Below are 15,467 nucleotides of genomic sequence, written 5' to 3' on the forward strand. Positions count from 1 at the left end.
AAATGTATATACCGTTCACATTCTCTCCGCAAATACTGGCACAGCTATAAAATGAGTCTACAGTAATAATAAGTACTGTGCGTACAAAATTAAATTTTGATGCCATGTTATTTTCGTTCTGAAGAAATCAGAAGCGGTGTTTACTGGTGGTCTAAACTGGTCGTAAATGAAGATAGCTTCCTAACACAAATTGCTGGTGACGTGTTTCATTCACTTAACTAAAAGCAGGACAACGTTAGGCATCAGTTACTCAGCTGCAGAGTGCAGTAACTACATTTTAGACTATTTCTAATAATTGTTTTATCAGACCACAGGAATCAATTTTATTTAATAACATTCCTTTCAATGAAATCAATTTAAAAAATAAGATTTCGGGTTTTCCCGGAGACAGATATGAATATGGCCGTCTGTTGGGATATTGCGCCCGGCATTCTTACAGACAACGACCGACGATTCTGAGAAAGTTACTGCCTCCATCATCAGTAAGCTCCCCTGAAACGTTGGTCAATATTTATCAGACCACACGACATAACACCCCAAAAGACAGCCAATTATAAATATTTAAAAGACTGGAAGTCAGTTCTAACTTCATCTGGAATGGAGGTACAAAATGACAGAGTTTTCTGCTTAAAACGTATGTGACTGGGATTTAACCATTTACCTCCAATGTACGTTTTTTATGGAGTCAGAATGTGATATTCAATTCAATTCAATTAATATAAATTAATATTAAATAATTAATATATAATTATAATTAATAGAAATTATTTATTTACAAGATGCAATTTTTATCTTAAAAATATCTGAATGCCTATCGATTTGTCGACTATAATTCGTAGGACGATTAAATAAAGAAGCCCATGAGTGCCGCATTTACGGAAGAAAATAAAAGGATTCCGACTGGTAGACAAAAATGTAAAAAGTTAATGAGCAGACGGACGAACGACATTAACATTGAGCGATCTGGATACGGAATGGACCCAGCAATGGGTTTTGTTCCATCGTAGGAAATAACTCGATTAGCTGAATATCTATCAATTATACCGTACTGTGGGAATAAAGAGAGGAAGAAGGGGAGAAATGGAGGAAGCAAAAATTAAAAGGAGGAGAAAGTGAAAGAATAAAAGAAGCAATATAGAGAAATGAGTAGAATACAGAGAGAAAAAGGAAAGAAACGAAACAAAAACAATTATAGAGACAGAAAACAAAGGAAGAAAGAACAAAGCATAAAACGCGAAAAATAAACCAAAAAGGCAACAAGGAAAGCAAGAAATGTTGACTAGTCATTTAATTATTTAATAAAATAATAAATTTCACTTTGAATAGACTAACATCAGATGGGCTACGCATCCAGTGATGTGTATTGTATTTTCACCTCTTTAGGTACAACTCCAGCAATAATCCAGTTCTTTTGTGTTCATAATTGTGCTAATTAAAGCCAGACTCACCTTCTGGTCTTTTGTTTGGAGGAACAAGTCAAAGGGAGACTTTGAACAAGGCAGGCATAAGTCATGCCGCTGTAATCAGCTGCCAGGGTTGAGAACTTTCCCACCCTTTGAGCGTAAAGGGTAGGGTAATAAATATAAATCCTCCACTTCGTTTATACCAACCTCAGTGTCACCCATATCTCACAAACGATGCTCTAAAAATCGAGCCAAGATGGTATGATTATTATATCAGTTACGGGCGGGTAGGCCTAACTGGTTAAAAGTGCCGCGTTATTGCAGGAAAATTAGGCTTGTTACATCTGAAATTAAGTAGAAGGTATTGTAATTAAATTCTTTAAGACATAGTTAGTTTAAGTTTAGGTTTTAGTCCTAAGTTAGGTCTAAGTTTTAGAAAATAAATCTTCTGAAAAGGCATATTATTTTCGTTACATCTGATCTTAAGTTTCTCCGCAAATAACAACATCCAGAGTACTAGATATCAAATTTTCCCCTAAATATTTCCCTACTAAAGAATGTATGCATTTCTCATCTCACCCATGTATACTACATGCACAGTCAACAAAACATATTTCCACGTAATCGCCCGAATATTATTTGTTAAATAGTAGCTACAAATTGGGGAGCTCTTCAATATACAATTTTCCACAGCCTCGTACCAAAATATTCCCCTCAGCACCCTGAAACACCCTCAATCTAAGTAATGTTGCGAAATGTTACACAGGACTATATTTAAACTAATGGGAAATATATATTTCTTCAACGAATCCTCACAGAATGAAGTACTTTCACGGAAAGCATCCGTTTCGTAGAAGGAGAAGTTTCTATATTCTATAGCCCACAAAATGGGCTTAGACATTTCAAACACCACAAACTAATCAACTAATTCCATTGTTATCCTTCATCTCTCGACATATATTCAATCGGAGACAAATTCTCTAAGGTTACGTAATCCGACAGTTTTTACAAAATTCCGCCACTGGAATCTACACATGTGTAGTTCAGTGCAGGTCACTTTTTCGCACCCCATTTTTCTATAAAATCCATTTTAATATAGCACAAAGTGTGTGACAATTTGCCACGCTGTCAAGTATCCTTCAGGCGCTACCAGGGGTCCTCCAATCGATAAATCAATGACAGGGAAGTTGTGTGAGGGGGTGGCTGGCTGCTGCGGTCTAACCCTAACCACTAGAAAACCCCACCACAAGTATTACGTCGAAAATTCTTCGTGACACTTGTTCATTGTTTTGTCTTTCAGTATATTCTGAAAAAAATAATGTTTTTCAAGCCTGTATCATTTTAACTTTGGGGCCTCCAAACAACTTTCTATGCACAAGGAGATAATCTTTCACTTTGATGACAATCATACCTTCATACTGTGCGACTAATTTTCACGCGGGACACTTTTCACCCATAAATGGCATTATAACAATTACATATGGCTCGGAGGATGGAATAATAAACGCATAACCATTTAATCTGTTGTGTCACTATCCAAAGTCAATGTTACGTCAGTTTTAGCTTAGATGTGATGCATTCTATCCAGAAAGTTTATAAAATTATCCTACAGTATGAAAATCGTATCTGTCCGTCTGCTAGAGGGCCTCGTATTTTATTTATAAAACTAGTGAATGAAATTAAATAAAATCTGTTACTGGCGGCTTTTAGTAAGCGTTGTAGAGTAATATTAATTTTATATATAAGGAACTCTGCGCTTTTTCGCTTTATTTTCAACCATGTCTTCATGTGTTTCCATCCAGTATAACTTTTATTTTATATAAATTTTCTCAACAACTACTCGACATACGTAACGTTTTGTATAACGTAAAACAAACCTCGAGACCATAACGTTCATATTAAATAAAGACACATATAATAATATTTAAAGATATATATTGCCCTACGTTACGATTACTTATCCATTTATTAAAATTACAGAACTCGAGGATATTGAGAGAATTAAGAAATTCTGCTTTCCATAGAGAGTTTCATCAGCCCGCTGATATTTGTTTTAACGCCTGTGATCCCCTGTCTCGTGCGCCAGATTTGGCATCGAAGGCATCCACAATTGTACCACTGGCGCGTACCAAGAGCTTAACGTCGCCTGCAGGACCGTCTTTTTCAATGCAGATTGCTTACGGTACGCTATAATTACGTACCTTTTAGTTTTGCCAAAGAATATGTAAGACAGGCACACGAATAAATAATTAATACAGAATATATAATCATTACCTGGAATGAATTGAATTAAAAGGCAGCTAAACGAAAATCCAACAATATCACACGTGTAACAAATTCTTCTCGGGCTAAAATCCGTGTAAGGTGGCTGGCTTAATGAAGGGTACCCTGAGGACGAGGACGAAGATGGTTCTCGAAACGTTGGTATTTTCTCCATTCAACCACCTGACACGGCTGGTGGCCCGATAATAATTTATTATATTTAATCGCCATGAAAGCTTCAGATCATACAATATCACACGTGTTCATAGTCCCAAACAAATATGGAAGAGGCAGTAACTTTAAATTCATTATCAACTATAAGTTATTAACCACTCTAAAAACTCCTGAAAAACGATTATACTCTCACACGGCTCCAAGAGCCCTGCCAAACAATGCAGATTAATATAACTGGCCCTTACATATGACGTGTAATAAAACTAGTTCAATTGAATATACATTACAGATATTTATTTTCCTTAGATACATTTTAATATTTTCACACAACTATAAATTAACGTTCGACTTAACTTTACGTAAATCAGATAAGAAGTTTAATTAAAATCTACTAACTACAAACGGACAGACAGCATTTCTCCATTTAGTTTTCAGTTTTATGAACACTGTGCAAAGAACACAGAGAAAGTGAAACAATACTAGCGTTTGACGCAAGAACATCTGACAAGTACGAAAGAGATGATAATCCACATGCCAGTGAATACATGTATCATCTTTTCACAAAGTCAATATACATAAACCTACACCTCCACTTCGCTTAAGACCAGAGGCTGAAGCAATATCAAGATTTCCTCCGCAGACAGTTCCTTTATGTAGAAAGTACTTTCAACATATTAACTCATACATTTCCATGGCGCCCATATCCGACAACGCCCCTACCAGACTCCAACTAGGGTGTCTTGCGGCTCATCCTGATTAAATTTATCCCATCCCCCACTCTCTTCACTTCATAACCGCTTTCCAGAATCTCAAGTTCCACTGGAAGCATTTCAGACCGTGTCTAGAAGACTTTATAATGTAACACCGTACTGAAGTAAGACATTACGCTGGATTATGCGAGCATGCGACGTGCTATATTGATAAGAAATAGCTTCTGACTTTCAAATCCAAGCAAAATATAAGAAAATGGTGCTCATATAGAACACAGGATACTCGGTACTGGATTTCAAGAGCGGAAAAATGCTTTATAAGCAAGCAGATACATCCCCCAGTGACGACAATGTCCATATCTTGGCGGTGATTGTTTCTGAGCATTACAGTCACAGTGACGACATAAAAATAAACTAATTCTACTATTACCTTCTTCATACTTATTCTCCTTTACCTTTATTATTTATTCGTCCTTCTCTTTCTTCGCCCCCATACCAAACTCGTCCTACTCCAATCTTATTTATTCCGCTCCTTCTACCCTTACTTTCTTCCTTTCCTGTCTTATTTATTATCCTTTGTCAACTTTCTCTTCTCCTATTCCCATCTTCTTTTCGTTTCAATCATCCTCCTTTAATTTGGTCCTGTCAGTCTACTTCTGTTACTCGTCCACTTCTTTATTTTATTCTCATACTCTTCTTCCTCACTGCCCCTTTTCTTCCTCCTGTTTCTCCTTCACATCATTCCTTTTCTCCCTTTTCTCTTCGTTCTTCCTAGTTTCTTCCTCTTTCCTAATATCTTGAGCTGACCATTTGTAGGTTCAGAGCCCGATATGGCTATAGTGTTTCTATAAAGGCTATTTAACTGATCCACACGTCGCGTAGAACGCAAGATATTACGATTCAGAATTTCCTAACAGACTACAAAGTTCCTCTTCGAACAAACGTTAAAGATTTGTGTTGTTTTCATTCCAGAATCTAAAATTTAAATATTTAAAAGTGTACACTCATAAATCTACATTTTTGTGCAGTGTTTTCCATTTTACACCAGTTATGAGCAAAAGTATTCTGCATCATAACAAACCTATATTTTTCTTGATATATTTTTGTGTCATGTTTACAGATAACAAACAATATAGTTATTAATGTGAACACGTAACAAATTCCATTTGTAATTTTATGCATGAATGAACATTAATGGGAAATTTGGTATTCCTGTACTTCCTAACCCACATATCAACGTATGAACATTTGATAACATTACAACTTCATGAACTTAGCCCGCCGGCCATATTGACAATTCAAATAGAATATATAGGATACTTTTGGCCCGCGAGCCGCCGGTTTCACACCACCGGTTGAGACAGAGGCCTCCTTCAGAAGGTAATAGCTGCTCACATAATCATAAAGTTCCCCGCCTTTATGTAAACCGAAAGTTCGTTACTGCAATCACAAGGACCCCCTTCTTCTGTCCTCCTGACCAAGATGAATCCAGTCCGTAACCTCATACTCTGTTTCTTTGGGATCCAACTTAATATCGTTCTCGATCTATGCCTGGGTCTCATAAGTGGCTTGAAGTTTTTCGCTTAAAATCTTGTATTCAGTCGCTCTCGTGCGTGTTGTATGTCGCACCAATCTCATCTTTCATCATCTTAATAATACTTGGTAAAGAACACAAGTTATAAAGCTTCTCGTCATGTTGTTTCCTCTAGATATCTCCTACCGTTTTATTCTTCTTAGGTTCAAGCATGCTTCTTAGCAGCTTGTTCTGAATTACCCTCAACTTATGTTCTTCCAATAAACCCCAAGACAGGGCGAGGCAAAATGTCGTCCACATGAACAATGGACAGATCATACTTAATCCTAATCTTCTGATTGTTAAATGTGAGGCGGCAAGGCAAAATATTCTGAACTAAAAAATACGAACGTAACGCCAGAAATGTCAATTTTTAGACAAGAACACAGTAAGAATTTGGTGAGTTACAAGGCAAGTAATCCTTAATCAGAATTAAACAATTACTTGTGTAATCTGTTACTTCTGGGATAATGACAGTTCAATTCATGATCACCTGATTCATCTTATGTGTAGCGGAGACATTTGCATGTTTACGTGACTGTCTCGTTGAATGAAGAACATCTAAGTGCAAAGTTTATGTGTAGAAAGAAGTAAAAAGTCCGTGAGAAAAGTAACTGTTGGCAGAGTTTATGCCAAGCAAAGAAAGGAGAGTTAAAATAGAGTGTGACCTCTTACTTCTAACGGTCGAAGGTACTTATATCTTGAGCTTAAAATAAAAACAAAACATAATTTATGGGAGACATGATAGGTCATTTTTTAGATTGTTGAACAACATTGGTTGAAGGTATTTAAACGTTAAAAGTGTTGTTGACGATATGTGAACTTACAGAAGACGAGGTAACAACACAATGGAGAAAATTACATAGTTGGTTCCTTCTCGATTAACGTTATCAGTGTGATTAAATCGATAAACGCAACCACGGGTAGAGAATTGGTACAACAAACTGTGTTGTCCTCTAGACCGATCCCCTATCCAAGGAGTTCTATAAAGTATCAACACGATTCATTGTATCAGCCCCAGAGCACATCAGAGGGCCTACTATGGTACAACGGAAGAATAATTATGTAATTCTCTGCAGAAACGCTTCCAAAAACAAGACACGTTTTCAGACAAAGCTAAGGGTAGTAAATTTATTTTAAGACAAATGTTGTAATCCGCTCGTCTTTAGTAAAACAAATACCGAATGACAAAATAATAACAAATCATGTACTTATATTTATGCTTGGTGCTGGAACGCCGTGCTGTACAGGCAATATTCCTGACACGCGTGTGGAGCGTCTAGTAGAAACAGCACGGAGGCAGGCTGATGTTTACAACACTGCTCCCTACAAAATCTACAACGCAATCCACAGGCAAAAGCGATGTATACAAAACTTCATCAGTTCCATGCTTTGCTGATAACACTAAATTACGTTCCCCTTTATTCAGCGGGATTCTGGTGACTATGAATGTCATAAATGTGTTTATCTGTACCATTGCAGAAAGTCCACATGCAGTGCACACATTGCAAGCACTTCCGTTATTTCATGCAGTGTTCTTATGTTGGTAATTACAAGGACATCGTCTTGTATAAATACGTGAACTGTATACTCAGTACTCAAATTACTTGTATATTTAATCAACGACGCTCTGTCTTACAAAATCTGAGAGAGAGCGGCTGTGGCTTTCTTAAGGTACTATCAAAACACAGGCAGTTAAGAGAAGATTAAATTCGGGGAAATACTTCAGCTCAGAACTATTTATCTTTCTGCCTCTTATATGAAACCTAAAGATTCATTATTCCATTACTCAGAGCCTGATTTGTGATTCTCACTACAGGGAATATAAAGATGGCTGTCCTCTGAGTTGTTGCGCCGTGTATTCTGGTAGAAATACCCTGAAGAAGGCAGCCAGCACATTTGAAACGTCCGTAAACTTCTACTAGACTACAAGCTGCTACAACCCACAAGACACACATTCCTACTTACAGCCAACGCGAACTGTATTTCAAAAACTTTGTTGTTATGAAGTATTATACAATTATCACCCGTGAGTTTCAGTTTTTCCTTATTTACAAGACCTTTTTGTAAGCGCAGTTGTATTTTTATCAGCCCTTAATTAAACAAGAAATTATGATTGAAATTGTTAACCGCCATAAATTAACAGTAACACACAAGAGTATTTAAACGTCAAAAGATGATCTCTTAAAGATTATCTGTTTGTGACTGGACTTCCAACAAGCTTATTCATCTTCCATTCCTGTATTAGGAGAATTACACGTATAAAATATATTTAGGTTAATGTTATCTACCGTATTATTTTCCGTACAAATTGTATGGAGGAGCGGAAAAAACCCCGCGAGAATCCACTGCAAAGAGTATCGGTCTCTGGGTATCACTATTAATTTAAGATGGGATGAGACGATGTCTGGGAAACTGCGGCCGCTAACGGATCCACTGTCCACATCCAAGACCACACATCAGTGAATATGGAGCAGTAATGTAATGATACCGACAGGTTAAAACCGTAGCACTCGAAGAAAATAAATCATTAGTCCCAGTATCAATCTGTCCATCACAAATCCTACAACGACTGCCCTGGTAACGAACTCAAGCCCTCGAGTTGAAAAGCCGGTGACTAATGACCTGCCTTACGTCACTGTCTGATCTAGAGGTACAGTCTTAGTTGTGACGATGTTTTGTTGATGTATATCGTCTTTAAGTGGATGCTACGGTGATATAACTTGTAGTTTATCTATTAGTAGTGTAAATTATAGTAACAACTTTGTGGGAACGGTAATGAGTAATTTAATACCCGGGGAATGGGCCCCTTGTTAGCTGCGGTTGCTGGGCTGTTGCAGTTGTTACATTGCTACCCCACACCTACACTTCCCTTGCTCGCAGGATGATATCGACAGCTGTGAGATTCAAATTTCTGGCTATGACATATGAAATCTTCAACGTTACGAGGACATGACAAAATCGATCTAGATATTTGTACTCTGTTTGATCTCCTGTCTAGTACTGGTTATTTTATTTGTGGTTCCCTACAAAGTGGTGTCATGCGCAAATATTAATATTTTGATTTTAAATGGAAACTACGTAGTTTGACGAACGTGTTGAATTTAGGTGAGCCTGAAGCCTGTGTCCTGAAATTCAATGCGTCATTAACATAATACTTCAGATGAATTTAAACGCGTTTCATGCGAGTTTTACTTAAGTTAAAAACGCTGTAATAAGCTCGGTGGCACTAATGTGAACTGTCTTCTGAGGTACCGGGTTAATATCTCAGGTGAAGATATAGCTGTTCTGACTAAAGTTTCCCGTGACTTTCCTCAGTCCCTATTTAGGCCTACCTTAAAGAAGATTGCAACTTCTTTAAACCCTGTCTTTTCTAGTTCACAATATATAATCTGTTACGTATTTACCTCCTAATCTTTATCTTTGCTTTTATCAACTTGTTACAGTAAGCTCGTATTAGATCATAGAAACAAAACCTCAAATTCGACTACGTGTATTCAGTCTGCTACTTCACTTTAAGATTTAAAGTTTTAATCCCTGCCCAAAAGCACACACGCATCACCGCGTACCTACAGATTTTAAGAGTCTCAGAAGTACATTTCATATAATACTTTAACGATGGGATTATTGGCGTATCTGTTATAATAAGGTACCTTTTTTCGAAATTTAAACCAAAAGAAAACATTTTTAAGAAAGAACATCTTGCGCTGCATGGAAAGGGTTAAAGGTAAAACCGTAAATATTTAGAAACATTAAAATATTTCATTGATGCAGAGTTAGCCGATTTGGATGTTTAAAGGGAATTCGTGGAATAATAAGTAAAAATTATGGCAAAGTAACGTCTTTCACTTTGAAAAGTGTCACTCGGTTATAAAAATATCATTTGTAGATTTTATGTGCCATGAAGAAGAAAGCCAATTTCTCCTTTCACTCTTTTCACTAACACTAGCGATATATCAGTTTTACTTTATCGAGAACATAGTAAGCTATAAAATGTTCGTTAAAAATAAATCCAGGTTAGTTACAAGTTTCGCTAGATCGTAATTTTGCAGAAACGACAATTTTTAGGACGCACTAAATCATAGGTGTAGTCTGGTCATGCACTAAATCATATTTCACAAACGGATTAAACGTTAAATTTTACATCAGTTTTCCCCACATTTTCGGAGCATTAAATCCAGCATCCAAGTAGTAATATAAGAATTGTGGGTTATTTTGTCATTTTAGGAACGTGGATTCAGTTTGATATAAATTCCTACTATTCTTTTACATCGTTTAAGAACATGGTGGCTGTGACTAAATATTGCCATGATGACGCCCAGTACTATGACCTAAAAAAACAGCAGGGCAGCAGTTAGCACCGTCTGTTGTGGTATGAAAGTTCCTCGAGATTTCCAGCTCTAAAACACGCGAACTTACAGTTTGAATCTGTGTCTCAGCAAACTTGTAGGGATGCTTAGTTATATTAAAAGTTGTCTGAGGCAATTTGAAGCTGTGTCTCTGCAAACGTGCAGAGGTGCGTGGTGATGTTAGGAGTTCTCCACGAGAATGGTACACGTGTGGTGAAATTTATGTCATTTTTAAACGTCTAGCATATTTCTGTAGCGGCAACAAACAACACTTGTATTTGGAAGATATCAGTAATGGTTCGAATCTTTTCCGGCTAACTGTATAACTTGACAGAAATGTATTATGGTTTTCTTCATACTTTCAATGCAAATCTTGGTATAGTAGCTTCAAATACACTAGGGCTGCCGAAGCACGCAAACAAATTTTGTTTGTTTGTGATATTATGGTTGAACATTACATTACAAAACAAAGTTATCAAAGTGTAACACAGGAAAATGTGAAAGAAATAAGTCTTGAAGTTACTAGATTTTCAGTTTCCACCTTTTGCCCTGAATGACACTACTTACTAGTGATGATTAGACCTACAGTATCTCTTTGATATCGCAGAGTAAATGATCCAATAATATATCAAATATTTGTTTTCTCTTATTTTCAAAACCGTTATATAAAACATGCATCCTCTGCGAAATTCTGTCAGTTTGTATGTTAAATTAAAAACAACAGAATCCCAAAGTGCAGTTCTACAACAAAACAAACACAGGCTTTATGGAACAGAAATACCACCCTGAAGCTACAATGCACGGTTACAAAACAAATCGTATGAAAAACAACAAAAGGATTAGACATTCACGTCGTATTTTGATGTTCGCAAAAACCACACAGTGTCTCAGTAAACCATGGGGTGGTAATCAATACAAAACAAGGCCGCCTAGGGACAAACAACTTAACATTTTACGTGTTAGAAGAGAATAATTTTTCTGTCATTATGCACACACTGCGCCCCAGATACTTTAGTGCGTCTGCATTGTGCACAAATCAGTAATAAGCATTAGTAAAATGTATGTAATATTTAAAAGCGGGGTAAATTATGGAGAAACAAAATTTCAATCTTTCCATATATTGAAAGTTGGTCGCATTTCACGTTATTACGAATTACGAGACAAAAACATTACAAGACATTTTGTATTATACCTAAAAAGAATGGTACGGAAACTGCATATATCAGAATAAACGTGTTAATTTTCTCCGACAACGAATACCGAGCACCTTTCGATTCATTTTAATGATAAGAAGAAACTGCTCATTTATAGGCATATATAACCCTTTTCATTCTAAGAATCAGTAACCGGATTTACAAACACCAGTCAACTTCTCCAACTAAATTACGTGTATACTAAAGCCACGACTTTTATACCTTTGTCAGTGAAAGCTGTACCAGTATTTCAATTATTTTGCCATTAAAACTGAATCTCAGTTTCCACAAATATATGCGAACAGAAGTAGAGATGTCTGTACTAAGCAAAATTTAGAACATTTAAGAAAGAGTTCCAAACAAAAAAATACAAAATAATAATTTGATAGCAACCTTCCAAATATTTATCTAATTCTTGCTCATAACCATCTATCCATCTGGTTCGACACTGCTAAACCTAGGCAAACATAACCACTGTGCAGTTTCCCATAGAAGATACACAACCCTTTCTTGTCTCTTAGCACTTTCTCACGATTTCATAGGAATAGCTCCTTAAACTGATGGCGTGAAAGTGGGTTAATAATATTTCCTCATAACAGATACAAAGAGGTCAAAGAGTCATTTGCGAAGAGAGATTTTCCATTCATAACAACCTCCTGCTGTGCCCCAGTCGTCTACAAAATGTGAAATTTATTTTAAATAATTACAAAATACTTGTTGACATTTCAAGTTCTCACGTCGGCCTGTATGATGATGACAGCCTTTTGGAATATTGCTCCGTGTAGACTCACAGAAGTTAACAGACGTTTCAGGTATATGCACACCCTCTATCACCGCCCTGAGGTGTGTACTGCCTCTATTATGAGGGCGGCGGTGATGAAGGCAGTATAGACATCTGAAACGTCGGTCAATTTCTACGAGACTATACGACGGAATATTCCAGATGGCCGTCATCAACAAAATACTTTAACATGCTATAAATTTGAGTGTTAATATAATCTTCTTACCTTTTATATTCTTGTGTGTAGGTTCAAAAGAATAGGAAGATACATCACATGAAGATACAATCGACTCGAGTTTGCTTTGTGGTGCATGGTTATATGTGATGTAGAAGGGCTGAAAAGTAGAGATACGGATGTTAGGTACGCTCGGTTTGTGCCCTTTCAACCATTATCAGTAACATTTTACAAACATCAGCATGTTTATTGTTCAATATTTATGTCCTCTCAAAATATATAACCCCAAACGTTAGTAACGCGGAGAATATTTTCAGCAATGACCAGTCAGCCAATAGGGCCGTATGCTTTAAGCAACATACTTACATGCTGTGAAGTACATTAACTTTAAACGTATAAACACAACAATTGAAAAGCTTGAAAGAAAGTGACAAACACTGTGATATGGTGAGAAGTGTGCCACCAGCCTACCAAAACTGGAGAAAAGATAGGAAAAACGTTATACTAAATAGCACGATATATTATTATTTTGTTTGTGTTGTATTTATAGTCGACCATTTGGCAGTTGATGCAGCACACTGAAATAAAGAACTGACTTCAGCTGAATTCGCATTGTGGTGCGATTATTGGAGGCATTTAATAAAATTGCATTTGTACAAACCTGGCTTCTACCTAGACCAGAATTCGCCACTGGTGGAAGGTAAAAACATAGGTTTGTCCGTATAACTTAGCACTAGACCATGAAGACGTCGCCTAAAGCGGGGACTTGTGCCTGTTTTCTATTCAACAACGATAGGAAATAGCACGGAAATGAAAGTCGATGACCTCTTGCATATTCATGCTGAATGTGGCGACAGATCTCGAACTCGCGTCCTGCACATGAAACCACAATAGTCGTTAAGTAACACGCCGACTCAAACCGACAATGGAAGTAACCATATAAATCAGCAGCGTAGTTTCTACAGCCTGTCTGCACACTATGTTTCTGGGAGAACAAAGCTCTCAACGTGTCCAGTCGAATTTTTTACTCTTTAATGCTCAAGGGATATTTTATTTTAAAATAATTCCTTATTGGACTTAAATATTACTTATTTTCAATTTGTGTAGCGCTACAGTTAGCTTGAATTTTAAAACATTAGCTACATTTACAAAGGTACTATTAAACTTCGAATTTTTCATTGTAAATGAATCTGGCAACTCTGAGCGAGATATCATTCGTGGCATATAAGTTATTAACCCCTTTCCACTTAATAGACATTGCAATACTATTTCTATTTACCTTACACAAAACTAAAATTACTATCAGAAAATGAAGATTGGCTAGTACCGCTAACACTATACAAGAGCGCCTGAATAAACCTCTACCCACGTAACACTCTTGAGGAAGTGTTGCCGAATCAGAACGACGATCACTGAAATGTGTCTGCCTACACGCGAATATTAAATTTTACGTCTCAAAACAACCAGGTACCGAAAATTACTATTAGTGGAAGCTTAATTTATAATTTTTGCTATCCGTTATATTCATACTGATACCTTTAAGCACCAACATCATATAAATGTGTATGTTGGACACTGAGCTACAACTCCGCTCACTGTTAACCTCGATAATGGATATTCACTGCATGATCCAACCTTTTACACCCGAGAAAATGGCCTCAGATGCCCTACGTACGAAATCCAGTGCCGGTTCGGACATGTAGTAGGGTACAGAAAAGTTCCTGTCTCTTCCCGGAATTGAAGACTAGGTCACCCACCCTGCATCCGGTCACTTTATTGGCTAAGTTATAACAGGTGGACAATCACTAACTGAAGATCGTTAAAGCTATGCGTTACTGAAGTACCGAGGAATAAAAATAAATACAGTCGATAACAGGATATTCATTATAAAGTAAAGCTGTCTCACTACACGCCATGTAGGCGTTTGGGGAGAGGGGATAGCTCCTACTCATTCCTAACCTCAGCACTAGATAGGGGTGAGTGGTCAGCGTCACGCCCCAGCCGCGCTTTACCCCCGGGAAAGGACCACGGTAACCATTGTCGGCCCCAGAGCCGGTCTGGACGCAGAGGCTAGAGGAAAAATCCTCGAACCCCGATCGCCCAGTACGTAGCTTGTTACTATAGATATAAAAAGTAAAAAATCACTGAACAACAACTAAAATTGTCATTACATTCAGAAAGTATCAAAATTAAGCGGTCATCTTTAACATATTTCTGATTGGATGATACAGTATAATGATTCCCTGAGTGTACCGAAACTCGTGCTTACAGTAGCTAAATGTTATGACGTCGAGTGACCACAATGCCGCTGGTACACAGAATCACTCGATCGGAATGGAAGCAAACGACAGATATGAAGGAAGAATGAAAGAAATATATTTTCGATTCTCTTCGTTCTTGTTCTTTTTCTGCTTGGTTTCCTGCTCCTTCTCCTCATGATCATCTATTTTTACCACTTCATCTTAGTTTTCAGCGTATCCTCATTATTTCGCTTCGTCTCACTGTGAGAAGGGGAACTATGTGGATAGAGGATTTAACGACGTCATATATTTACAGTAAGTCCTATGAGCTGGTCTCTATTATGGGTGGATCTGACCGCCTTTACAAAGAAACAAACCTTCACCGATCACAGCCCTGAGCAAACTCCTCAGTTCCACTGAAAGTCAAAGAACTCTTACGGAACTCTTTCTAGTGTTTAACATTATACGTATGCGAGAGAGAACAACAAAGGTTTGCTACAATAAACTGCTTTAATATACCGCAATATTAAACTTTTAAACTGAGAATACATGGGTTTTATTCTCTACCATGATAAATTTAGTTTGTATTTTCTGTTTGTTATGGCTT

General features: G+C 37.1%; 1 protein-coding gene across 1 annotated transcript in view; it reads right to left on the bottom strand.

Annotated features, from left to right (window-relative positions):
- Window positions 1-15,467, bottom strand: part of LOC110839727 (kin of IRRE-like protein 2) — a 577,271-nt gene that overhangs the window by 525,053 nt on the left and 36,751 nt on the right. Inside the window, exon 2 of the mRNA XM_087353933.1 lies at window positions 12,672-12,780. The gene's annotated coding sequence lies outside the window, so the exon portion shown is untranslated. The remainder of the gene's footprint in view (window positions 1-12,671; window positions 12,781-15,467) is intronic.

This window comes from Zootermopsis nevadensis, unplaced genomic scaffold, assembly GCF_977971745.1.
Source record: "Zootermopsis nevadensis isolate Lab colony 2312 unplaced genomic scaffold, Znev_1.0 Znev_ptg000022l, whole genome shotgun sequence".
NCBI lineage: Eukaryota > Metazoa > Arthropoda > Insecta > Blattodea > Termopsidae > Zootermopsis > Zootermopsis nevadensis.